Source organism: Dendrobates tinctorius, unplaced genomic scaffold (assembly GCF_039654945.1).
Source record: "Dendrobates tinctorius isolate UK_male_01 unplaced genomic scaffold, ASM3965494v1 ptg000092l, whole genome shotgun sequence".
In the NCBI taxonomy this organism is placed as follows: Eukaryota; Metazoa; Chordata; class Amphibia; order Anura; family Dendrobatidae; genus Dendrobates; species Dendrobates tinctorius.
Genome location: NW_027361760.1, coordinates 7,288,720 through 7,315,760, shown reverse-complemented (window position 1 = coordinate 7,315,760; position 27,041 = coordinate 7,288,720). Strand labels below are relative to the sequence as shown.

Here is a 27,041-nt window from a genome sequence, read left to right as displayed (position 1 = left end):
AAAAAAATAAAGGGAACACTTAAACAACAAAATGTATCTCCAAGTCAGTCACACTTCTGTGAAATCAACACTGATTGTGATTCAATTTCTCCTGCTGTTGTGCAAATGGAATAAACAACAGTTAGAAATGATAGGAAGGTCATTAACATCCATGTATCTGCTCAGTAAGAGTGTCCAGGGTTCCCTTTACTTTTTTGAGCCGTATACATGCAATGGCTTTGGGGTTGCAAAAATATTCAAATATTATGATTAATCACATGTTGTATTTTCACATTAAAAACGACCTAAACAAAAAGTAAGGCATAAGGGAAGTATAAAAACAAGGCTGTTTGGAACATTATCAACATAGAGGAGGAATACATACCATAACGTAAGGATAAGGCGCTCCTTGGCTGAAATACACTTGTGCATCCTGGTGTCCTTAAAGGTGATCCCAGTGCGCCCTATCTCCTACAAAAGGTCAAAGGTGGCAAGGCTCATCCGATGATATTGGAAGAACTTGCCAGGATGGGTATGAAGAGATGCATAGAGATGGTGGAAATGTCCTTTAGTGAGGCATTGCCTCAGAAGCAGATGTACCCATATTCGTCTCCACCTCCTCGGATCTACAATCACTGGGTATGGCTTCCCAAAGCGTTGTGACAATACACAGTTGTAAAGCACCCGCTCAGTTGTGTTGAAAGTAAGCCTGTCTGACATGTTCGACACAAAGCAGAAATACCACAACGCAAGCACAGACTGAAAATGCAAAGATTGGAGGCTGCCACTTGTTGTAGAGGCAATAAATAGAGTTGTTGATTATAATTTAAATTATTTTCAGGCCTAAAAACCATTAGATGTCCATTTTGCAAGGTTGCGAGGAAAAAAAAAAACCCATATGGATGTCATACGGATGTCACACCGATGCTTAGATGCGAGAAAATCGCATCCTCGCATTACATACGGATGACATACGGATCACTATTCAGGGAACATTTCTGCGATTCTGGTCTGTGTAAAACGTACTGTATTTTTATACGTTGTGTGTGACTCCAGCCTTAGTGCGAGTATACCATTGTTGAATCTACATATCCAGCTAAACCAACAGTCCTTCTAAGGACTAATTATGGGGTATGTACACTGTAGATTGCAGTGCTAGGTAGGCAGGGGAGTGTATATGCATACAGTGCCTTGCAAAAGTATTCGGCTCCCTCAAACTTTTCAACCTTTTCCCACATATCATGTCTTCCAACAAGACAATGATCCCAAACAAAGCAAAATCTACAATGGAATGGTTCACAAATAAACGTATCCAGGTGTTAGAATGGCCAAGTCAAAGTCCAGACCTGAATCCAATCGAGAATCTGTGGAAAGAGCTGAAAACTGCTGTTCACAAACGATCTCCATCCAACCTCACTGAGCTCGAGCTGTTTGCCAAGGAGGAATGGGCAAGAATTTCAGTCTCTCGATGTACAAAACTGATAGAGACATACCCCAAGCGGCTTGCAGCTGTAATCGCTGCAAAAGGTGGCGCAACAAAGTATTAAGTTAAAGAGGCCGAATAATATTGCACGCCCCACTTTTCAGTTTTTGAATTTCCACAAAAATGTAAAATAACCAATAAATTTTGTTCAGCTTCACAACTGTGTCCCACTTGTTGTTGATTCTTCACCAAAAATTTACATTTGGTATCTTTAATCTTTATATTTGAAGCATGATATGTGGGAAAAGGTTGAAAAGTTCCAGGGAGCCAAATACTTTTGCAACACACTGTATGTATACATCAGTGCAAGGCATGCAGGCACTGTATGTGGGTATATAGATATCATTGCATACACCAAAAGGGTCAATTACTGTCTGCTGCTTCTGCCTATTATGTACGAGTATATACCTAGCTCCAGGTATCAGTGCCTAGGAATATTTTTGTTGCACCTCAATCCTGATTATTTTATTCCAAAGCAATCCAGAGCCCTTTTTTTCTCCATTTTCTTGGTGACACTGCAGACTACAGCCAGATCCTTTAAATACTACAGCGTAAAAATCCCGCAATTTTAAATGGCTTTGCCTGTCCCAGGCATCACATATGAGTGTCCAGAAAATTCTGGCATTTTTGTAGTACTGTAGTATTTTTTGGAGTGTCTTATAAAAATTGATGACACCATTTTGCTGACACAAATTTTTTTAAATAAAATGTTCTTGGAGGCGCTAGTATTAGTAAAGGAATGCCCGCCGCAGGACAGAACAACACACCACAACGTTGTAAACATTAGTATTAGACATAAATATGTCTGTGCGGAGGTATCCTTTATATGTCACACTGGACAAACCCTAGACTGTAAAATATATCGTGTATAATATAAATAATAAAACTGTATAAAAATATATAAAAATATGTAAAAAACAGGGCCGTTTTACAAGATGAAAAATTATTAATCAAAAAAACACCCTATTAAAAAGGAACAATTAGAGATTTACCTTAGATACCTTCAATGATATGCAGACTTGCATCGGAGGAAGAAAAGGTTCTCTCTTATGTCGCACTGAGGGCAGAATTGAATTTGAAACTTGTAGGTAGCTTCTAGAGCGCTGTCCCGGCCGGTGACTCCGGGATCCAACGGTGCGTTAGCGTGGTAGTTCATTTCGTGGAGCTGCTGACTCTAGAAAGCCAGCAGGACCTTCGTGACATCAATGGTCACGTGATGGGATCCGGAGTGTGGTATCGACCATAGAATCATAGAATCATAGAATCGTAGAGTTGGAAGGGACCTCCTGGGCCTTCTGGTCCAACCCCCTGCTCAAAGCAGGATTCGCTAAATCATCCCAGTCAGATGTCTGTCCAGCCTCTGTTTGAAGACTTCCATTGAAGGAGAACTCACCACTTCTCGTGGCAGCTTGTTCCACTCATTGATCACTCTGTCAAAAAGTTTTTTCTAATATCTAATCTGTGTCTCCTCCCATTCAGTTTCATCCCATTGCTTCTAGTCTTTCCTGCAAATGAAAATAAAGTTGATCCTTCTACAATGTGACAGCCCTTTAGATATTTGCAGACAGCTTTTTAGTCTCCTCTCAGTCTTCTCTTTTGCAAACTAAACAATCCCAAATCCTGCAACCTTTCCTCATAAGACAGGGTTTGCAGACCAGTCACCATTCTGGTTGCTCTTTTCTGAACTTGCTCCAGTTTGTTGATGTCTTTTTTAAAATGTGGTGCCCAAAACTGGACACAATATTCCAGATGAGGTCTGACCAAAGAGAAGTAGAGGGAAATAATGACTTCACGTGATCTAGACTGTATGCTTCTGTTAATACATCCTAGAATTGCATTTGCATTTTTTGCTGCTGCATCACATTGTTGACTCATATTCAGTCTGTGATCTATTAGTATACCCAAGTCTTTTTCACATGTGCTGTTGCTTAGGCCTATTCCTCCCATTCTGTATATGCTTTTTTCATTTTTATTGCCCAGATGTAGTACTTTGCATTTTTCCCTGTTAAAAACCATTCTGCTAGTTGCTGCCCACTACTCCAGTTTATTTATATCTTTTTGAATCCTCTCTCTCTTCTCTAGTATTAGCTATCCCTCCTAGCTTTGTGTCATCAGTAGAGTTGAGCGACTTTTGTTTTTTTAGGGTCGAGTTTCGTTTCGTAAAACCCGACTTTTCCAAAAGTCGGGTCGAGCAAGATCGGCCGATTATAGGGAAAAGTCGGGGTCGTCCCGATACACGAAACCCAATGTAAGTCAATGGGGAATAAAAGTCGGCAGTGAGAGGAGGACAGGAAACACACCTACAGTGCCCAATTGAATGCCAAAAGCATCAATTCTTTTTACTTAAGCTTGTCAACCTTAATTAACTTCATAATACAAGTTACGCACTGAAAAATGGGGGTTATTTGGCTAAAGTTGTGGGGGGGTAGGGCTGGCTCCAGGTTTTCATGTGCCCTGGGCGAAAGAGCGCCCCTTTAACACATACCACAACTCATCATGCTCCGATACGGCAGAGAAATAGCGGTATAGTACAATGAAAAATACTTCACTTTTTACATCTCATGACGAGGCCCATCTATTTCTCCATACAGAATCATTGGTCCCATATAATGTTTGAAACAGTATATGATGAGCTCCACATAATGCTACAGTATATGTTGGTCCCCATGGATGAAGCTCCACTGTCTTATGGGCCCAAATAATGCTCCAAACATAATGGGCCCCATTTCTAATGCTCTAGTGTATAATGGGCCCTGTAAATGCTGCTCCAGTGTCTGATGTCCACCTTTGGAATGTTCCAGTGTATGGTGGGCCCCATCTATCATTCTCCAGAGTATAGTGCTCCCCAAAAATTGCTGTCCCAACATTGAAAACTATCAAATAAGTCTCCTCGCTAGGGAATCCCTGTACTAGTCTGGACTCCTCGTCGTCCCCATCTTCCATCTCACTGCACAGTATTTCAACCTTGCAAGTGCTGTGATCCTGAGCAAGCAGGGGGGGCCCACTCATTGGCGACGGCACTGGCACAGGGCCCCTGATAGTACGGTGGTGTGTCTGACGGCGGGTGTGCCGAACCTGCACTTTCATCTGCAGCTTCCTCTTTGTCACAGTGTAAGATGGAACTGTATATGGGAAGGGTAACCTGAGTTTCATCAGGGTCAGATTCAGGCCGCGTAGCGTGCGAGGGGAATGTAGTGGTCTGGGTCAATGTACCAGCAGATTCATCGTGCAGTGGCTGGGCATCAGTGCACTTGTGTCACCCCCAGGAGTACGGTCGCCACAGTGGCATTACCTTCCTCCTAGGGAGTGTGATGTCATGCTTGGGAGCAACGAAGGATCTCTCTAGCAGGTTAACTGATTGGGCGGCGTTATTCCCACGAGTCATGACCCTCCAAACAGCGTTCATGAAGGCAAAGTGTTTGTTTTACGTGGGCAGTATGGTTGCAAAGCTGAACCTTAAAGGAATGTCCAGAAGGGCACCACCAGGAGTGGAGCCTACGGTTAAATTCGACTCCACCTGGGAAACCTCAACCATGCCAGCTACAGAAAAGATGCACACATTGCAAGCTTAATTCCGTTAATGAACGAGACTCCGTCTTTCCCGCGGTCCGAGTCCGGCTTACTAGAGGGACACGTGAGGCTCTGGCACATGAGATTGGCCAATAACTGGTGTGTCATGCCCTTACATGTCCGTGGCTGCATGTGCGCTACACTGAAAAGGCCAGCGTTTGTCGCTTACAGGTGCAGATAACCCGCTGAACAACGTTAGTGATGAGGATCTGTGATTACAATTATTACCCGCGAACGATGATTTCCCAGTAAGTGCAGGTCAACCGCAGTTCCGGAATTAGGCCTAACCGTCATTCCTGAAAAAATGAAAAACTTACGTGCGCAAACCACAGGTGCTGTAGCTTGCTTAACAGCTCGCCAGCCGTTCTCACGCCCAGTATGGATTACACGTGATTGCACAAAGGTGAGAAAGGGTACCGTATCCCCGGATAACATGTATGGATAGCGTACACATTCAAAATATATGTCTATACATCAGGAGGCAGGCTCAGACGGTGTTAGGCCCAGTATGGATTGCACGTGATTGCACAAAGATGAGAAAGGGTACCGTATCCCCGGATAACATATATGGATAGCGTACACATTCAAAATATATGTCTATACATCAGGAGGCAGGCTCAGACGGTGTCAGGCCCAGTATGGCTTGCATGTGATTGCACAAAGGTGAGAAAGGGTACCGTATCCCCGGATAACATGTATGGATAGCGTACACATTCAAAATATATGTCTATACATCAGGAGGCAGGCTCAGACGGTGTCAGGCCCAGTATGGCTTGCACGTGATTGCACAAAGGTGAGAAAGGGTACCGTATCCCCGGATAACATGTATGGATAGCGTACACATTCAAAATATATGTCTATACATCAGGAGGCAGGCTCAGACGGTGTCAGGCCCAGTATGGCTTGCACGTGATTGCACAAAGGTGAGAAAGGGTACCGTATCCCCGGATAACATGTATGGATAGCGTACACATTCAAAATATATGTCTATACATCAGGAGGCAGGCTCAGATGGTGTCAGGCACAGTATGGATTTGACGGCCCAGACTACACAGCGGAGGAGCAGGGAGAGGTAAAGATTGCAAATGCTGGGGCCCTGCCCAAGCAAGGGGGGCCCACTCGTGGGCGTCGGTACTGGCACTGGGCCCCTCATAGTACGGCGGTGTGTCTGACGGCGGGTGTGCACCACCACCGTCAGAGACACTTGATTGCACTATGAGGGACCTGTGCCAGTGCCCGCGCCCAAGAGTCGGCCTACCCACCTGTCCAGGGCAACGGCACTCGCACGGTGTCGTGCGGTAGGTGGTGACCCCGGCCATGGGGGGGGAGGCAGCACAGTTAGGGAGTTTTAGAAAGTGGCATATGTTGATGTTGGACATTCAGCTGATGCAAAAGGCGAAATAGGTCAAGTCCCAGGAAGAGGTGGACCAAAGCAAGCCATTTTTCTGTCACCCTATGTGTCATCAGGGGAAGGTGGGACAAAATCCTTGGAAACCCATGCATGGTTCATTTTAATGAAGGTTAGATCATCCACATTTTGGGTTGATAGACGGGTCCTTTTTTCTGACAGGATTGATCCAGCTGCACTGAAGACTCTTTCCGATAGCACACTTGCAGCTGGGCAAGCGAGCTCCTGTAAGGCATATTGTGCCAATTCAGGCCAGGTGTCCAGTTTAGCGGCCCAATAGTCAAAGGGGAATGACCTGTGTTGGAGAACATCGATATGGGAGGAAAAGTAGTTTGTAACCATAGTTGACAACTGCTGTCTCCTGTCACTTTCCATCGATGCAGTATTACCAGTTGTGTGAGCGGTACTTGAAAAATCAGTCCACAACATTGTCATGAAACGCCTGTCTCCAACGCCACTTCTGCTGTGTGCACCACGAACACCTCTGCCAAGCTGCCCCCGGCCCGTACGGCTCGTGTGAGAACCATCACCGCTGCTGTGTGCTGGGAATGCCTCAAGCAACCGATTTACCAGAGTTGCTTGTTTATTAGCCAATATTAGGTCAAGGTTCTCCTGTGGCATGATGTTTTGTAATTTGCCTTTATAGCGTGGATCCAGGATGCTGGCCAACCAGTAGTCGTCATCGTTCATCATTTTGGCAATGCGGGGGTCCCTTTTTAGGATCTGCAAGGCATAATCTGACATGTGGGCCAATGTTCCCGGTGTCAATGATGCACTGCGAGTGCTGGTTGGAGGAGCACTTTCTGGCAAATCCACATCCCTCCAGTCACGCACAAACCCTGTACCAGACCTTGCCACGCCAACATTTTCACTTGCCCCACGAGATGCATCCTCCTCCCCTAAGTAATCATCCCCATCATCATTCTCCTCCTCCTCTTCTTCCTCCACCTCGTCCAGGAGAGATCCCTGAGCAGACAATGGCTGAATGTCATCAAGGATTCCCTCCTCGTCAACATTGGCTGCAGACGCCTGCTCCTTAAGGTGCGTCAAAGTTTGCATGAGCAGACGCATAAGTGGGATGCTCATGCTTAGGATGGCGTCGTCTGCGCTTACCAGCCGTGTGCATTCCTCAAAACACTGAAGGACTTTACAGAGGTCTTTCAGCTTCGACCATGTGCAGGGTGGAGTTCCACCTTGTTGCAATGTCGATAATGAGGCGGTGGTTGGGAAGGTGGAGCAATCGCTGCAGCTTCTGCATACGAATGGAGTGTACAGGCGACCGGCGGATGTCTGCGCACAGACTTCGCACCTTCTGGAGCAGGGCTGTTAACTCCGGATAATTTTTGAGGAAGCACTGCACCACCAGGTTCAAGGTGTGAGCCAAGCAAGGTATGTGGCTGAGTTTTGAAAGGGCTATGGCTGCCAGAAAATTACGGCCGTTATCACTAACTACCTTGCCTGCCTTAAGATGTACACTTCCCAGCCATGACTCAGTTTGTTGCTGAAAGTACTCGGCCAGCACCTCGGTGGTGTGTCTGTCGCCCAAACACATCATCTGCAACACAGCCTGCTGACGCTTTCCACTAGCTGCTCGATAGGGGGACACCTCGTGTGCAACAGTGGCAGCTGCAGATGGAGTGCTCGTACGACTGCGCTCTGTGGACGAGCTTTCGCTTCTGGAGGAGGAGGAGGAGGAGGAGGGTCGAACACCTACAGCCAACTGTTTCCTATACCGTGGGCTAGGCAGCACTGTCCCACCACCGCTGTCCCCTGTGGACCTTGCATCCACCACATTAACCCAGTGCGCAGTGATGGACACGTAACGGCCCTGGCCATGCCGACTGGACCATGCATCAGTTGTGAGGTGCACCTTTTTCACTCACTGACTGCTTGAGTGCATGGACAATGCGGTCTTTCACATGATGGTGGAGGGCTGGGATGGCTTTGCGAGAGAAGAAGTGGCGACTGGGTAGGTCATAGCGTGGTACTGCATAGGCCATGAGTTCGCGGAAAGCTGCGCTTTCCACCAACCGATAGGGCATCATCTCTAACGAGATTAGTTTGGCAATGTGGGCGTTCAAACCCAGTGTACGCGGATGAGAGACTGAGTACTTTCTTGACCTACTCATAGTGTCTGGGAGGGTGAGCTGGACTTGAGAGCTGCATATGGTGGAAGTGCGGTGGACAGGGCGGACTGAGAGAGGATTGATGATGGTGATGGAGTTGGTGTTCTTTCTGATGGCCTAGAATCAGTCTTTTGTTGATATAACAGTGGGATTCCCTGACTGCTGTGGCCTTGCAACGACACCTCAACATTTGCTGCTGTGCTAACCGGTGGGCTTACAGTGGGGGAAACAATGTAGCGTTGCTGACTACCTTCTTTGTGATCAGTTGCACATGCGGCACTTGAGGTTTGGTGTTGTGTCCACGCTTGCAAGTGCATGGTGGTTAAATGTCTAAGCATGCAACTGGTATTCAAATTTTTCAGATTTTTCCCTCGGCTAAAGGTCTTTGCGCACTTCTTACAGATAACCTTGGCCTGATCATGAGGATTTTGTTCAAAAAAGTGCCACACTGCACTCTTCATACTTTGGCGAACATTTTGCGGCCTAGCACGCTGTGATCTTTTGACCCTCTGGACAAGCTGTCCAGCAACTCTTTTGATTTTTGGAACCTGTCTTTGGAGTGCTCCGGGCCTGCCAGATAACAGCTGTTGTGATGTCGATGTCTGCTGTGGATGCTCCTCATCTGAGCTATTGGAAGCAGCACCCTCTTCCCCAATGGATGCCAATCTGGGTCAACAACTGGGTCATCCATCACCTCCTCTTCAATGTCATGTGCACCTTCCTCTGTGTCACCGTGTATGGTGGTATAGTGTGCGGGAAGGGGCACCTGAGTCTCATCAGGGTCAGAATCTGGCTTTGTACACTACGAGGACAATGTAGTGCTCTGAGTGAATGTACCAGCAGAATCATCTATCAGCGGCTGTGCATCAGTGCACTCCATGTCAGATTCATCTTGGCCTGGGTAATTCACCATTTCACTTGATAATCCAGGCATGGTATGTGAAAACAGCTCCATGGAGTAATCAGTAGTATGGCCTGCGTCATCCTTCAATCTTGGTTGGGGTGAAGGACACAAGGAAAGGTGTGGTTCATGAACATGAGCCTCCAATGACGACTCAGTGCTTTTACTTTTTACAACTTCAGAAGAGGAGGCGATAGAGCTGGAGGCTGAGTCAGCAATGTAAGACAAAACTTTTTCCTGATGCTCTGGCTTTAAAAGCGGTTTGCCAACTCCTAGAAAACTAAGCCTTCGAGGCCTTATGGAGCCAGACGATGACGCAGGCTCAACACCTCCTGCATTTGGTCCTATTTTGCTCTTGCCACTACCATCAGATCCACCACCAACACCATCATTACCAGCTGCCAACCCCCACCCAATTCCACGGCCTCTTCCACCAGCCTTCCTCATTTTTTGTAGAAATGTAGACAAAATCCAACAAACTATATAGTAAAGTAAAACAAGGTACAAGGTGTCTATAGGACAGGGGAGATTTTGAATTTCTGCACACACTAGTGGACACTGGACACTTATGGATTGTGTGAGGCCCACTGAATATCAGAGCGCTATGTCACAGGCTCGATGGCACAGGTGTGAAAAAAGTGACTACAGGATAAGGGAGATTTTGAATTTCTGCACACACTAGTGGACACTGGACACTTATGGATTGTGTGAGGCCCACTGAATATCAGAGCACTATGTCACAGGCTCGATGGCACAGGTGTGAAAAAAGTGACTACAGGATCACAGAGATTTTGAATTTCTGCACACACTTGTGGACACTGGACACTTATGGATTGTGTGAGGCCCACTGAATATCAGAGTGCTATGTCACAGACTCGATGGCACAGGTGTGAAAAAAGTGACTACAGGATAAGGGAGATTTTGAATTTCTGCACACACTAGTGGACACTGGACACTTTTGGATTGTGTGAGGCCCACTGAATATCAGAGCGCTATGTCACAGGCTCGATGGCACAGGTGTGAAAAAAGTGACTACAGGATCAGAGATTTTGAATTTCTGCACACACTTGTGGACACTGGACACTTATGGATTGTGTGAGGCCCACTGAATATCAGAACACTATGTCACAGGCTCGATGGCACAGGTGTGAAAAAAGTGACTACAGGATCACAGAGATTTTGAATTTCTGCACACACTTGTGGACACTGGACACTTATGGATTGTGTGAGGCCCACTGAATATCAGAGTGCTATGTCACAGACTCGATGGCACAGGTGTGAAAAAAGTGACTACAGGATAAGGGAGATTTTGAATTTCTGCACACACTAGTGGACACTGGACACTTTTGGATTGTGTGAGGCCCACTGAATATCAGAGCGCTATGTCACAGGCTCGATGGCACAGGTGTGAAAAAAGTGACTACAGGATCAGAGATTTTGAATTTCTGCACACACTTGTGGACACTGGACACTTATGGATTGTGTGAGGCCCACTGAATATCAGAACACTATGTCACAGGCTCGATGGCACAGGTGTGAAAAAAGTGACTACAGGATCACAGAGATTTTGAATTTCTGCACACACTAGTGGACACTGGACACTTTTGGATTGTGTGAGGCCCACTGAATATCAGAGCGCTATGTCACAGGCAGAAATTGGCTAGTGTATCACAAACTACAAGGTGTATGTAGAATTGGGCAGAATAGGAATCTCCCTAGAGTGTAGGTCTGTAAGAACGGAACAAGTCCTCCACTTATCCTTCCACAGTGACACACAGATAGCTTCACTGTGGCCGTGATAACAGCCGTTACACGGTACTGAGAGGAGCGTGCACATACACGGCTGTCCTGTGTACGTAAAATTGTCAAGCTCCGTGTTTTTTAAGTATACGGACTGACACACGCTGTCTCTCTATAGTTTTGAATGTGATCAAACAGCAAATATATTTAACTGTTTGAAAGCTAGACAAAACTAGAAGGTGCAGGTCTGTAAGAACGGAACATGTCCTCGACTTATTCTCACAGAGTGACACACAGATAGCTTCACTGTGGCTGTGATAACAGCCGTTACACGGTACTGTGTGAGGAGCGTACACCGCTGTATGGTGTGAAAAAATGCACGCTCAGTACCTCAGCAGGACAAAAAAAAAATTGGGATTGCTTTTAAAAAAGCAGTTTGCAGAGCAATGGGTAAACAGCAATGCAGCTGTCAGGAAGCCTTAGAAGGCAGCCTAACAACCAACACCGCTGATCCACCACAATATAGCCTCCCCTTGCACTGCACACACAGTGACTGGCGTGTTGTACAGGCAAAATCGCTAGCAGCAGAAGCTGTTTTTTTTTCTTCTTCCCTGCCTAACGCTCTCCCTACAGAATCAGCAGCAGCAACCTCTCCCTATGCTAAGATCGGCAGAAGTAAGATGGCGGTCGGCGTGCACGCCCTTTTATAACCCCTGTGACGCCCACCAAAGCAAGCCAATCACTTGCATGCCCTTCTGAAAGATGGTGGTGACCCCTGCCTATGTCATCACGTTGCCCACAGTGTCCGTGGATCCTGATTGGCTGAAAAAGAGAGCAAAACAAACTTTTGAAACGCGACTTTGGCGTGTAAGTCGCCGACCTCGTGGCCGACCTCATACTTGGGTCAGGTTTCTTTTAATGAAACCCGACTTTGCCAAAAGTCGGCGACTTTTGAAATTTTTCGACCCGTTTCGCTCAACTCTAGTCATCAGCAAATTTAATCAGTTTACCCTCAATTCCTTCATCTAAATCGTTGATAAAGATGTTGAACAATACAGGGCCCAGGACAGAGCCCTGTGGTACCCCACTTGAGACATTCTTCCAACTGGATGTGCAGCCATTTATGACCACTCTGAGTCCGATCACTAAGCCAGTTATGAATCCACCTAACAGTTGCCTTGTCCATTCCATACTTAGTCATTTTTTCAATAAGGATTGTATGAGATACTTTGTCAAATGCTTTGCTGAAGTCAAGATATACTATATCTACAGCATTTCCTTGATCCACCCAATCAGTGATTCCGTCATAGAAGGAAATTAAGTTAGTCTGACATGACTTATTAGTTACAAACCCATGCTGACTCTGTTTAATCATTTCATTCTTATCCAGGTACTGACATACATGTTGTTTCATAATTTGTTCAAAGATCTTTCCTGGTATAAAAGTCAGACTCACCGGCCTATAGTTGCCTGGGTCCACCTTCTTCCCCTTTTTGAAGATAGGAACAACATTTGCTCTTCTCCAGTCTTCTGGGACTTCTCCTGTTCTCCAAGAATTTTCAAAGATTATGGACAGGGGTTCAAAAATTTCTTCTGCTATCTCCTTCAGTACTCTGGGGTGTAATTCATCTGGACCTGGAGACTTGAATTCATTTAGGTTAGCTAAGTGTTTCCTCACTATCTTTCTGTTTATAGATATCCTGGATTCTTCTATTCCCTTAATAGTGACAGTGAACAGTTGATGTTACATTTTCTTTCTGAGAGAAAACAGATGCAAAATAGGAATTTAAAAGTTCAGCCTTCTCAACATCCTGTCTTACCATTTCATCATTTTCATCCTGTAAAAATCCTATAGCATCTTTGACTTTTCTTTTACTTTTGACATATCCCCAAAATCCTTTATTATTGCTTTTGACATCTCTTGCAAGCCTCAATTCATTGTCAGCTTTAGCTAATCTGATTTGTGCCCTGCAGGTTCTGCAGACAGCATTATATTCTTCTTTAGATATGCCTCCCTCTTTCCATTTTATAAACATTTTTTTCTTCCTTTTTAGCATGTGCTTAAGTTCTGTGTTCATCCATCCTGGCTTCCTTAAATGCTTCCTATTCTTCCCTCTTTTTGGAATTGTTAACAATTGTGCTTTGAGAATTTCATTTTTCAAGATTTCCCATCCTTCCTGGACATTTTTGTCTTTAAGGATATCCAGCCATTAGATCCCTCCAATTCTCTCTGAATCCCTTAAAATCTGCCTTTCTGAAATCTAACCTTGATGTCTGAGTCTTCACAGGTCTTCCTCCTCTAGTTATCCAAAATTCTAAAATAGCATGGTCGCTACCTCCTAGGGTCCCAGCCACTTTTACCTCCACAACCATTTCCTCCCTGTTTATAAGGATTAGATCCAAGGTAGCAGTTCCCCTTGTTTTCTCCCCTACCTTTTGGGAGATAAAGTTGTCAGCCAGAGAGTCACCAATTCCTTTCCGACCGGTTTCGGAAATGTTCGGTTTCCTTCGTCAGGGATGGTCCATTAGGGGAAATGGTCAACTTTTAAACCTGCGATTACTAACTTGGCACATTAACCCCATTAGATGCTGCCCTGTTTTCTCAGTTAAATGCAAACAGCTCATGCAGCCCAATTTGTTCCCCAGAGGAGTTCAAGAAAAGTCTGCCATTTCTCCCTGGCTGTACGCAAGTTGGTGTTACAGGTCTTTCTGTGAACAAATGAGGAGGCAGTGGAGGAAGCAGAGTAAGAGGAAACCTGGACGTATGAACGTTAAGCAATGCTAGTAGTAGGTAAGACATGGGTTAGAACTAATGATGAGCGGGCATGCTCGCCACTGCTCGAGATGCTCGGAGCTCGCTGAGTATTTCCGGGGTTGCTCGGCGGGAGCTCGGGTCCCCTCCCTGCATGTTTGGTGCTCTTTAGAGAGCCAACGAACATGCAGGGATTCTGACACACACTATAATGCTGCAGCCAAGTTGGTTGTAGAATTACAGTGATTGGCTGGCCGCACTGGGTCATCAGGTCTATATAAGATCTGGCACTGCCATCCTCGTCACAGTCTACCCTGGAATCAGGCAGTGTAGGGAGAGGTGCTGCTGAGCTAGGGATAGATTTGCATGTTTCTTAGCTAGTGTAGGTATGCCACAATATATTATACACATATCCATCTCATCTAACAGTCCTTCTGAGAACTCATCCAGCTGCATAGATATCAGAGGGTCCATTACAGTTCTTTCTGCTGCTGCTTTTACAGATTTTTCTAGACACAGCCTCAAGTATCAGGAATAATTTTTTTGGGACTCTTAATCCTGATTATTTGCTTAAAAAGTAATCCAGAGAACACCATTTTTCTGCTCTATTTGCTTGTTGGCACTGTAGAATACAGCCAGATTCTTTCCATATTACAGCGCTAAAAATCCATCTATTTAAAACTGTGGTTTGTCTGTCACACGGATCACGTATAAAAAGTGTGCTCAAAATTCTGCAATTTCTGGCCTCCATTTAAATTTTGTTACCTACAAACCAGCTCTTTAAAACTGTTGTTTTCTGTCACACAGATCACATATAAGTTAGCTCCAAATTCAGCCATTTGTTAGTGAACGTGGAAAAATGATAATTACTTACCAGTAATTTGATTTTACAGAGCCATGACAGCACCGCACATGAGAGAAGGCATTCGCCCCCAGGAACAGGAAACCTGTAGCAGAGATAAAAGAAGGGGGTGGCACCTCTTTCCTCAGTTTGTTTCAGAGTATGCAAAGTAACCGCCTCATTAGTTGACATGTATTTTATATTTGATTAAGTCACTTTTATCCACCTTCTTTTGATATATTATATATTTCTATATATATTTTTCTCATATATACATATATTTGTGCATCACACAACCATCACCAAGATAGGACGGGAATCAATGCGGTGCTGTCATGGCTCTGGAAAATCAAATTACCGGTAAGTAATTATCATTTTTCCCTTCCCCATGATGGCACCGCACATGAGAGTTAGAAACAGAAGAGACTCCTAAGGTGAGACAACAGCAGATAACACCTTTCTCCCAAAGGCAAGATTCGAGAGCCCTAAATCTAGCCTATAGTGACGGAAAAAAGTGGATAGTGAAGACCAAACTGCTGCTTTGCAAGTCTGTTCTACAGATGCATTTGCCCTTTCGGCCCAGGATGTGGCTATGGCCCTTGTAGAGTGAGCCGTTACACCCAGTGGGGGAGTCTGACCTGAGGAAGAATGAGCCAGTGAAATAGCCATACGTAGCCACTGTGCAATGGCTGATGTTGAAGCCGTCTTTCCCCTGTTTGTCCCCTGGAAGGAGACAAAAAGGGCTGAAGACTGTCGCCATGATTTTGAGACCTCTATATATTGGAGTAGGCAACGTCTGACATCCAAGCAATTAGAGGCTTGCTCTCCCTGGGATTTTGGGTTGGCACAAAACGAGGGCAAAATTATTTCCTGGTCCCTGTGAAATTTGGAATTGACCTTCGGGAGGAAGGCCGGGTCAGTTTTTAGGATTACTCTGTCATCCAGAAAGGTAGTGTATGGGGGATTTACAGAGATAGCTTGCAGATCACAGACACATCGAGCTGAAGTCAGGGCAACCAGGAGTACTGTTTTCAATGTCAATGCCTTTACCGAAATGGAAGTAATAGGCTCGAAAGGAGGAGATGTTAGGGCATTTAATACTAAATTTAGATCCCAGGGAGCTACCTTAGTCAGTAATTTTGTGGGTCTGGTTGTGAAGGAGGCTCGAATGAACCTATAGACCCAAGGGTGATCGGCAAATTTTGGTCAAACAACGCACCCAGGGCAGATACTTGCACCTTTAGGGTGCTCGTTGACAACCCTCTTTCTAGCCCTTTTTGGAGGAATTCCAGGATCTCCTTTAGTGGAACTTCCTGGCTCACTTCGGATAACTGTCGGCCTGAGAACTCGAGGAACCTTTCCCAAATCTTTTAGTACTTGACTGAGCTTACCTTTTTTCTGCTAGCGAGCAGGGTGGTCACCAATTGGCCTGAGAATCCTTTTGCTAAAAGGAGTCCCCTCCCAAGTTCCATGTGGTGAGATGAAGTCTGTGCACTTGAGGATGTAGTACTGGGCCCTGGTGAAGTAGATTCGGGATATCCGGGAGGATCCATGGATCTGAGATAGACATGCATCTGAGCCATGTGAACCATGCCCTTTTTGGCCAGAAGGGCGTGATAAGGACTACTCATGCCTTGTCTTCCCGAATCTTTCAGAACTATTTGGATTAATGGAATCGGGGGAAATGCATAAGCTAGGATAAATTCCCAGCGGTGTAGCAGTGCATCCACCCCTACTGGGTGTTTTCTTGGGTTTGAAGAGTAGAACCGGTTTACTTTCCGATTCCTTCTTGTGGCAAACAGGTCCACTTCTGGTGTGACCCAGATGGCACAGACCTTCCCAAATATTTCCAGATTTAGGGACCACTCCCCCTGGTGTAATACATGCCGGCTTAAGAAGTCGACCAGAAGATTGTCTTTCCCTTTCAAATGTGTCCCCGTTAGGGACAAAAGATTGTTTTCTGCCCACATGAATAATGTTGACCGTGTACCCCCTTGTCGGTTTATGTAGGCTATGGTCGTACTGTTGTCGTATAAATTTGCAACATGTTTGCCTTGGATTTCTTCCTTTACCTGAAGAAATGCTCACCTTACAGCTGCCAGTTCTTTTAAACTGGAGGATGCTGTACTCATTGAGGGTTCCCATTGGCCATGTGAATCCAATTCTCCAGGTGTGCCCCCCAACCTAACGGACTTGTGTCCGTGGTTAGCACCACCGGGTTCTGAACAGACCAGGGTACTGCCCTGCTTAATTTTTTGGCGCTTAACCACCATTTTAATGAGTCATGAACTTGTGGCGATAAGACTATCTTCCGATTTAAGTTGCAAGGGTCTTTTTTCTGTTCGGCCAAGATCTGCCACTGTAATTTTCTTGTGTGGCTTTGTGCCCACTGGACTGCCGGGATTGTTGCTGTTAAGGTACCTAGAAGTGACATCGCCCCTCTTACCGATATGGCCTGACCAGGTTATATTTGTTGTATTTTTTGATGAATGGTCCGAATCTTCCTCTCTGGGAGGACACATTGTTGTTTGACTGAATCTAATTGAATTCCGAGGAATTCTTGTCTCTTGAGCGGAACCAACCTTGATTTCTTTAAGTTTATCATCCAGCCTAATCTGGTTAGTATCTCTAATACTTTTGTGACTGCCTCTGCACAATTTTCCTTGTTGTTCCCTACAACGAGGAAATCGTCCAAATAGGGTTCTAGCAGTATATTTTGCTTTCTCACAAAGGACGCTATCTCTGAGATGATCTTTGTGAATATTAGAGTTGAGCGAAACGGGTCGAAAAATTTCAAAAGTCTCCGACTTTTGGCAAAGTCGGGTTTCATGAAACGAAACCTGACCCTAGGATGAGGTCGGCCACGAGGTCGGCGACTTAAGCACCAAAGTCGTGTTTCAAAAGTTTGTTTTGCGCTCTTTATCAGCCAATCAGGATCCACGGACACTGTGGGCAACGTGATGACATAGGCAGGGGTCACCATCATCTTTCAGAAGGGCATGCAAGTGATTGGCTTGCTTTGGTGGGCGTCACAGGGGGTATAAAAGGGCGTGCACGCCGACCGCCATGTTACTCATGCTGATCTCAGAATAGGGAGAGCTGCTGCTGCAGCTGCTGATTTTGTAGGGAGAGTGGTAGGCAGGGAAGAAGACACCAAAAACTGCTTCTGCTGCTAGCGATTTTGCCTGTACAACACACCAGTCACTGTGTGTGCAGTGCAAACGGAGGCTATATTTTGCTGGATCAGCGGTGTTGGTTGTTAGGCTGCCTTCTAAGGCTTCCTGACGGCTGCATTGCTGTTTACCCACTGCTCTGCAAACTGCTTTTTTAAAAGCAATCCCAATTTTTTTTTGTCCTGGTGAGGTAATGAGCGTGCATTTTTTCACACCATACAGCGGTGCACACTCCTCACACAGTACCGTGTAACGGCTGTTATCACAGCCACAGTGAAGCTGTGTGTCACTCTGTAAGAATAAGTCGAGGACATGTTCCATTCTTACAGACCTGCACCTTCTAGTTTTGTCTAGCTTCCAAACAGTTAAATATATTTGCTGTTTGATCACATTCAAAACTATAGAGAGACAGCGTGTGTCATACTTAAAACACGGAGCTTAACAATTTTACTTACACCGGACAGCCGTGTATGTGCACGCTCCTCTCTCAGTACAGTGTAATGGCTGTTATCACGGCCACAGTGAAGCTGTGTGTCGCTCTGTAAGGATAAGTCGAGGACATGTTCTGTTCTTACAGACCTGCACCTTCTAGTTTTGTCTAGTTTTCAAACAGTTAAATATATTTGCTGTTTGATCACATTCAAAACTATAGAGAGACAGCGTGTGTCAGTCCGTATACTTAAAAAACACGGAGCTTGACAATTTTACATACACCGGACAGCCGTGTACGTGCACGCTCCTCTCTCAGTACCGTGTAATGGCTGTTATCACGGCCACAGTGAAGCTGTGTGTCGCTCTGTAAGGATAAGTCGAGGACTTGTTCCGTTCTTACAGACCTACACTCTAGGGAGATTCCTATTCTGCCCAATTCTATATACACCTTGTAGTTTGTCATACAGTAGCCAATTTCTGCCTGTGACATAGCGCTGTGATATTCACTGGGCCTCACACAAACCAAAAGTGTCCAGTGTCCACAAGTGTGTGCTGAAATTCAAAATCTCCGTTATCCTCTAGTGACATTTTTCACACCTGCGACATCGAGCCTGTGACATAGCGCTGTGATATTCAGTGGGCCTCACACAATCCAAAAGTGTCCAGTGTCCACAAGTGTGTGCAGAAATTCAAAATCTCCGTTATCCTCTAGTGACATTTTTCACACCTGCGACATCGAGCCTGTGACATAGCGCTGTGATATTCAGTGGGCCTCACACAATCCAAAAGTGTCCAGTGTCCACAAGTGTGTGCAGAAATTCAAAATCTCTGTTATCCTCTAGTGACATTTTTCACACCTGCGACATCAAGCCTGTGACATAGCGCTGTGATATTCAGTGGGCCTCACACAATCCAAAAGTGTCCAGTGTCCACAAGTGTGTGCAGAAATTCAAAATCTCCATTATCCTCTAGTGACATTTTTCACACCTGCGACATCGAGCCTGTGACATAGCGCTGTGATATTCAGTGGGCCTCACACAATCCAAAAGTGTCCAGAGTCCACAAGTGTGTGCAGAAATTCAAAATCTCCATTATCCTCTAGTGACATTTTTCACACCTGCGACATCGAGCCTGTGACATAGCGCTGTGATATTCAGTGGGCCTCACACAATCCAAAAGTGTCCAGTGTCCACAAGTTTGTGCAGAAATTCAAAATCTCCGTTATCCTCTAGTGACATTTTTCACACCTGCGACATCGAGCCTGTGACATAGCACTGTGATATTCAGTGGGCCTCACACAATCCAAAAGGGTCCAGTGTCCACAAGTGTGTGCAAATATTCAAAATCTCCGTTATCCTCTAGTGACATTTTTCACACCTGTGACATCGAGCCTGTGACATAGCGCTGTGATATTCAGTGGGCCTCACACAATCCAAAAGTGTCCAGTGTCCACAAGTGTGTGCAGAAATTCAAAATCTCCCCTGTCCTATAGACACCTTGTACCTTGTTTTACATTACTATAGAGTTTGTTGGATTTTGTCTACATTTCTACCAAAAATGAGGAAGGCTGGTGGAAGAGGCCGTGGAATTGGGCGGGGGTTGGCAGCTGGTAATGATGGTGTTGGTGGTGGAACTGATGGTAGTGGCAAAAGCAAAATAGGACCGAATGCACGAGGTGTTGAGCCTGCGTCATCGTCTGGCTCCACAAGGCCTCGAAGGCTCAGTTTTCTAGGAGTTGGCAAACCACTTTTAAAGCCAGAGCTTCAGGAAAAAGTTTTGTCTTACATTGCTGACTCAGCCTCCAGCTCTATTGCCTCCTCTTCTGAAGTTGTAAAAAATAAAAGCACTGAGTCGTCATTCGAGGCTCATGTTCATGAACCACACCTTTCCTTGTGTCCTTCACCCCAACCAAGATTGAAGGATGATGCAGGCCATACTACTGATTACTCCATGGAGCTGTTTTCACATACCATGCCTGGATTATCAAGTGAAATGGTGAATTACCCAGGCCAAGATCAATCTGACATGGAGTGCATTGATGCACAGCCACTGATAGATGATTCTGCTGGTACATTCACTCAGAGCACTACATTGTCCTCGCAGTGTACAGAGCCAGATTCTGACCCTGATGAGACTCAGGCGCCCCTTCCCGCACACTACACCACCATACACGGTGACACAGAGGAAGGTGCACAAGACATTGAAGAGGAGGTGATGGATGACCCAGTTGTTGACCCAGATTGGCATCCATTGGGGGAAGAGGGTGCTGCTTCCAATAGCTCAGATGAGGAGGAGCATCCACAGCAGACATCGACATCGTAACAGCTGTTATCTGGCAGGCCCGGAGCACTCCAAAGACAGGTTCCAAAAATCAAAAGAGTTGCTGGACAGCTTGTCCAGAGGGTCAAAATATCACAGCGTGCTAGGCCGCAAAATGTCTGCCAAAGTAGGAAGAGTGCAGTGTGGCACTTTTTTGAACAAAATCCTCATGATCAGGCCAAGGTTATCTGTAAGAAGTGCGCAAAGACCTTTAGCCGAGGGAAAAATCTGAAAAATTGAATACCAGTTGCATGCTTAGACATTTAACCAGCATGCACTTGCAAGCGTGGACACAACACCAAACCTCAAGTACCACATGTGCAACTGATCACAAAGAAGGTAATCAGCAACGCTACATTGTTTCCCCCACTGTAAGCCCACCGGTTAGCACAGCAGCAAATGTTGAGGTGTCGTTACAAGGCCACAGCAGTCAGGGAATCCCACTGTTATATCAACGAAAGACTGATTCTAGGCCATCAGAAAGAACACCAACTCCATCACCATCATCAACCCTCTCTCAGTCCGCCCTGTCCACCGCTACTTCCACCATATGCAGCTCTCAAGTCCAGCTCACCCTCCCAGACACTATGAGTAGGTCAAGAAAGTACTCAGTCTCTCATCCGCGTACACTGGGTTTGAACGCCCACATTGCCAAACTAATCTCGTTAGAGATGATGCCATATCGGTTGGTTGAAAGCTCAGCTTTCCGCGAACTCATGGCCTATGCAGTACCACGCTATGACCTACCCAGTCGCCACTTCTTCTCTCACAAAGCCATCCCAGCCCTCCACCATCATGTGAAAGACCGCATTGTCCATGCACTCAAGCAGTCAGTGAGTGGAAAGGTGCACCTCACAACTGATGCATGGTCCAGTCGGCATGGCCAGGGCCGTTACGTGTCCATCACTGCGCACTGGGTTAATGTGGTGGATGCAGGGTCCACAGGGGACAGCGGTGGTGGGACAGTGCTGCCTAGCCCACGGTATAGGAAACAGTTGGCTGTAGGCGTTCGACCCTCCTCCTCCTCCAGAAGTGAAAGCTCGTCCACAGAGCGCAGTCGTACGAGCACTCCATCTGCAGCTGCCACTGTTGCACACGAGGTGTCCCCCTATCGAGCAGCTAGTGGAAAGCGTCAGCAGGCTGTGTTGCAGATGATGTGTTTGGGCGACAGACACACCGCCGAGGTGCTGGCCGAGTACTTTCAGCGACAAATTGAGTCATGGCTGGGCAGTGTACATCTTGAGGCAGGCAAGGTAGTTAGTGATAACGGCCGTAATTTTGTGGCAGCCATAGCCCTTTCAAAACTCAGCCACATACCTTGCTTGGCTCACACCTTGAACCTGGTGGTGCAGTGCTTCCTCAATAATTATCCGGAGTTAACAGCCCTGGTCCAGAAGGTGCGAAGACTGTGCGCACACATCCGCCGGTCGCCTGTACACTCCATTCGTATGCAGAAGCTGCAGCGATTGCTCCACCTTCCCAACCACCGCCTCATTATCGACATTGCAACAAGGTGGAACTCCACCCTGCACATGGTTGAGCGGCTGTGCGAGCAGAGGCAGGCCATAATGCATATGTGGGAGGATACACGGCCAGGCACTTTGAGAGCAGACATGGAGTTGACAGGTGTGCAGTGGTCGAAGCTGAAAGACCTCTGTAAAGTCCTTCAGTGTTTTGAGGAATGCACACGGCTGGTAAGCGCAGACGACGCCATCCTAAGCATGAGCATCCCACTTATGCGTCTGCTCATGCAAACTTTGACGCACCTTAAGGAGCAGGCGTCTGCAGCCAATGTTGACGAGGAGGAAGAGGTGGAGGGAATCCTTGATGACATTCAGCCATTGTCTGCTCAGGGACCTCTCCTGGATGAGGTGGAGGAAGAAGAGGAGGAGGAGGATGATGATGGGGATGATTACTTAGGGGAGGAGGATGCATCTCGTGGGGCAAGTGAAAATGTTGGCGTGGCAAGGTCTGGTACAGGGTTTGTGCGTGACTGGAGGGATGTGGATTTGCCAGAAAGTGCTCCTCCACCAAGCACTCGCAGTGCATCATTGACACCGGGAACATTGGCCCACATGTCAGATTATGCCTTGCAGATCCTAAAAAGGGACCCACGCTGTTATGATGAGTCACCGAAGGAGGAAAAAACAAAATACCAGCTAAGTCCAGAAAAACCAGAGAGGTTGGCAGCTATCGGATTGCAGACCCCTGAACCTATCCACAACAACTAGCAGTAGCCGTGGGGGGTTCCTACGGTGCCCTAGACCCTTCGATCACAGCCGGAGAACTATATAGCCTAAAGACAGAAAGGGGAAAAACTAAACTGCCCCAGAGCAGACCCCAAAGCAATAGGCAGCCCCCAACATATAATGACGGTGAAGCAAGATGAAAACACTAACACAGATAGAAAGATAGGTTGAGCAAATGATGGAGCCCAAGCTAACTACATAGGACAGGATAGGAAAGCTGCTGTCTGCCATCCGCAAAAACACTATCAAAATGAGCCAACCGACTGATAGGAAAAACAGGCCCTGAAGTCGCTAGGCTTCAAAAGACTATATCAGCACTCAGAAAGTTATGGGAAGCAGGGTGTGTTGCAGTCCGCGCTGCAGAGATTGACAAATCACCTGGGAAACAAGATGTTGTAGCAGTGTACTCCTTTATTTCCTCCTACGCGTTTCGGCGCCCTTCCTGGCACCTTCCTCAGGGATATTCTCGGCAGCGCGGACTGCAACACACCCTGCTTCCCATAACTTTCTGAAGGTTTTTCCACGTGTGAGTGGTTGGTGGAGGTCCTGCAGCAGCTGATTCTGTTATATGCTCTCAAGCCAGTTGTGGGTGACACAACTGGTATAGGTGAGTGGAACTGTATTATACCGCTCATACTTCAAGTGTCACTAGTGATAGGGCACTATTGCGCCTCTTGTTCCCCCCACCATTTTTTGTATTTATATCAGCACTCAGGTATATTCTGAAGACAGAGCAAAATATCAACAGATCAGAGACAAAAATGGAGTTCAGCTCACCCCCAGCCGGGGATGGCAGAACTCCCAAAAAACAAGGCAAAACAAAAACAAAACAGAAGAGTACAAAGCAGAGCAGAAAAACTTAGCTTTGAGATGCAAGAATCAGACTGGTCTCCAAGAATCCAGCAGGAAAATCACCAGCCAGGAAGAGGGGCGTCGGCAGCCTTATATCCAGTCCTCAACTCCAGCCACCCAGTCATCATCTAGCTGCCCATGTGTTTGGTAATCAGCCTCACTACCTTCCTTCACCAGAGGAGGGAGTTCATCAGACCTCAATGGTGAAGGGAAAAATGAACTCACAACAGTACCTCCCCCTTGAGGAGGGGTCACCGAACCCTCATCCATGCCACCAGGGCGATCCGGGTGAGCCCGATGAAAGGCCCGCACCAATATTTTGGCATGAATATCAGAGGCAGAGACCCAGGAATTATCCTCCTGACCATAACCCTTCCACTTAACCAAATACTGGAGTCTCCGTCTAGCCAGACGGGAATCCAGTATCTTCTCTACCTCATATTCCATGTTACCTTCAACCAATATAGGGTCCGGAGGTGCCACCCCAGGAACTACTGGTTCAACAAACCTCTTCAACAAGGACTTATGAAACACATTATGAATTTTAAATGTGACAGGAAGAGCCAACCGAAAAGAGACTGGATTAATAATCTCCAAAATCTTGTAAGGTCCAATAAATCTAGGCTTAAACTTAGGAGAAGCCACCTTCATAGCGATATTTTTTGATGACAACCAAACCATATCACCCACCTTAAACTGGGGACCAACGGTCCTACGCCGGTTGGAAAACCGCTGGGCCTTTTCCTGGGAGAGAGATAACTTATCCTCTACTTGGTCCCAGATCTGGTGCATTCTCTCCACCACAGTGTCAACACCTGGGCAGGCAGGAGGCTCCACCTGCCCTGAAGAAAATCGAGGGTGAAAACCAAAGTTACAAAAAAAAGGTGACATCAAAGTGGCAGAACTAGCTCTATTATTTAAAGCAAATTCGGCCAAAGGCAAAAATGAAACCCAATCATCCTGATCGGCAGAAATAAAACATCTCAAACACGACTCCAAAGTCTGGTTTGTTCTCTCCGTCTGCCCATTGGTCTGAGGGTGAAACGCAGAGGAGAAGGACAACTGAATTCCCAGCTTGGAACAGAAAGTCCTCCAAAATCTAGACACAAACTGCACTCCTCTGTCAGATACAATGTTCTCAGGAATCCCGTGCAAGCGAACCACCTGTTGCAAAAACAAGGGCACCAACTCAGAGAAAGATGGCAACTTAGGGAGTGGTACAAGATGGACCATCTTAGAGAATCTATCACAAATCACCCAAATAACAGTCATTCTCTGAGAGACAGGCATATCAGAGATAAAATCCATTGAAATATGGGTCCATGGCCTCCTGGGCAGCGGCAAAGGCATCAAAAAGCCACTAGAGCGAGAACAAGGTTTAGACCGGGAGCAAGTCCCACAGGACTGCACAAAATTCCTGACATCATGAGACAAAGTGGGCCACCAAAAAGACCAACTCACCAGATCTCTAGTACCAAAAATACCTGGATGACCAGCCAATGCAGAGCAATGAACTTCAGACATCACTCTCTTCCTCCACTGGTCAGGAACATACAACTTTCCACTGGGACAACGCTCAGGTTTGTCCTCCTGAAACTCTTCCAGGGCACGTCTCAAATCGGGCGAGATGGCAGAAAGAACTACCCCCTCGCCTAAGATGGTAGCAGGCTTAGTCACAACAGGAGAATCAGCAAGGAAACTCCTAGAGAGGGCGTCTGCCTTGACATTCTTAGTGCCCGGAAGAAAAGAGACCACAAAATCAAAACGTGTGAAAAACAAGGCCCACCTAGCCTGTCTAGGATTCAAGCGCTTGGCCGACTCCAGGTAAATCAAATTCTTGTGGTCAGTAAGGACCACGACTTGGTGTTTGGCTCCCTCCAACCAATGTCTCCACTCCTCAAATGCCCACTTCATGGCCAACAGTTCCCGATTCCCCACATCATAGTTACGTTCGGATGGGGAGAACTGCACAAGGATTCATTTTAGATGTCACAGGATTTTTTTGGGACAACACCGCTCCTGCACCAATCTCAGAAGCGTCCACCTCCACCTGAAACGGGATTGAGATATCAGGTTGCCGCAAAACCGGAGCAGAAGTGAATGTTCGCTTCAGCTCCTGAAAGGAAGAAACAGCCTCCGGAGACCAATTCAGCACATCAGCACCCTTCCTAGTCAAATCCGTCAATGGCTTGGCAATACCAGAAAAATTAGCTATAAATTTCCGATAAAAATTAGCAAAACCCAAAAACTTCTGGAGGGCCTTCAAAGAAGTGGGCTGAACCCAATCATAAATGGCCTGTACCTTGGCCGGGTCCATTTCAATAGTTGACGGAGACAAAATAAATCCCAAAAATGAAATCCTCTGTACCCCAAAAAGGCATTTCGATCCCTTGACATACAGGGAATTCTCCCTCAAAATCCGAAACACAGTCCGAACATGTTCCACATGAGAGTCCCAATTCTTGGAGAAGATCAAAATATCATCCAGATAGATAATCAAAAATGTATCCACAAAGTCTCGGAATATATCGTTCATGAAGCACTGGATGACAGAAGGGGCATTAGTGAGCCCAAAAGGCATCACCAGGTACTCAAAATGTCCCTCCGGAGTATTAAACGCCGTCTTCCATTCATCCCAATGCTTAATGAGAATAAGATTATACACCCCCCTGAGGTCAAGCTTGGTAAACCAGCAAGCACCTTTAACTCTGGAGAATAGATCAGAAATCAGGGGTAACGGATACTGATATTTAACAGTCATTTTGTTGAGGGCACGATAGTCAATACAAGGCCTCAATGAACCATCCTTTTTGGCCACGAAAAAAAAACCAGCACCTAAGGGTGAAGAGGATGGTCTAATATGACCCTTCTCCAATGCCTCCTTAATATAGGATCGCATAGCCTCGTGCTCGGGTACAGATAAATTGAAAAGCCGACCCTTGGGGAATTTACACCCCGTGTTCAGCTCAATTGCACAGTCATAACCCCTATGAGGAGGCAAAGACGCAGACTCATTCTCACTAAATACATCATAAAAGTCAGCCAAATAGTCAGGAACATCATGCGACTGGGGAGAGGTGGAGAAAACAGGTGCATCACCAAGGGCACACCGACAAACTCACCACAGACAAAGATTTCCAATCCAGAACTGGATTATGAATTTGCAACCAGGGAAACCCCAGAACAATGGTATCATGCAAATTATGCAACACCAAA

At 46.2% G+C, this 27,041-nt stretch overlaps 1 protein-coding gene across 2 annotated transcripts in view; it reads right to left on the bottom strand.

Annotated features, from left to right (window-relative positions):
- The window catches only part of C2CD4C (C2 calcium dependent domain containing 4C), a 302,746-nt gene that overhangs the window by 140,938 nt on the left and 134,767 nt on the right, over positions 1–27,041 (bottom strand). The window lies entirely within an intron of this gene.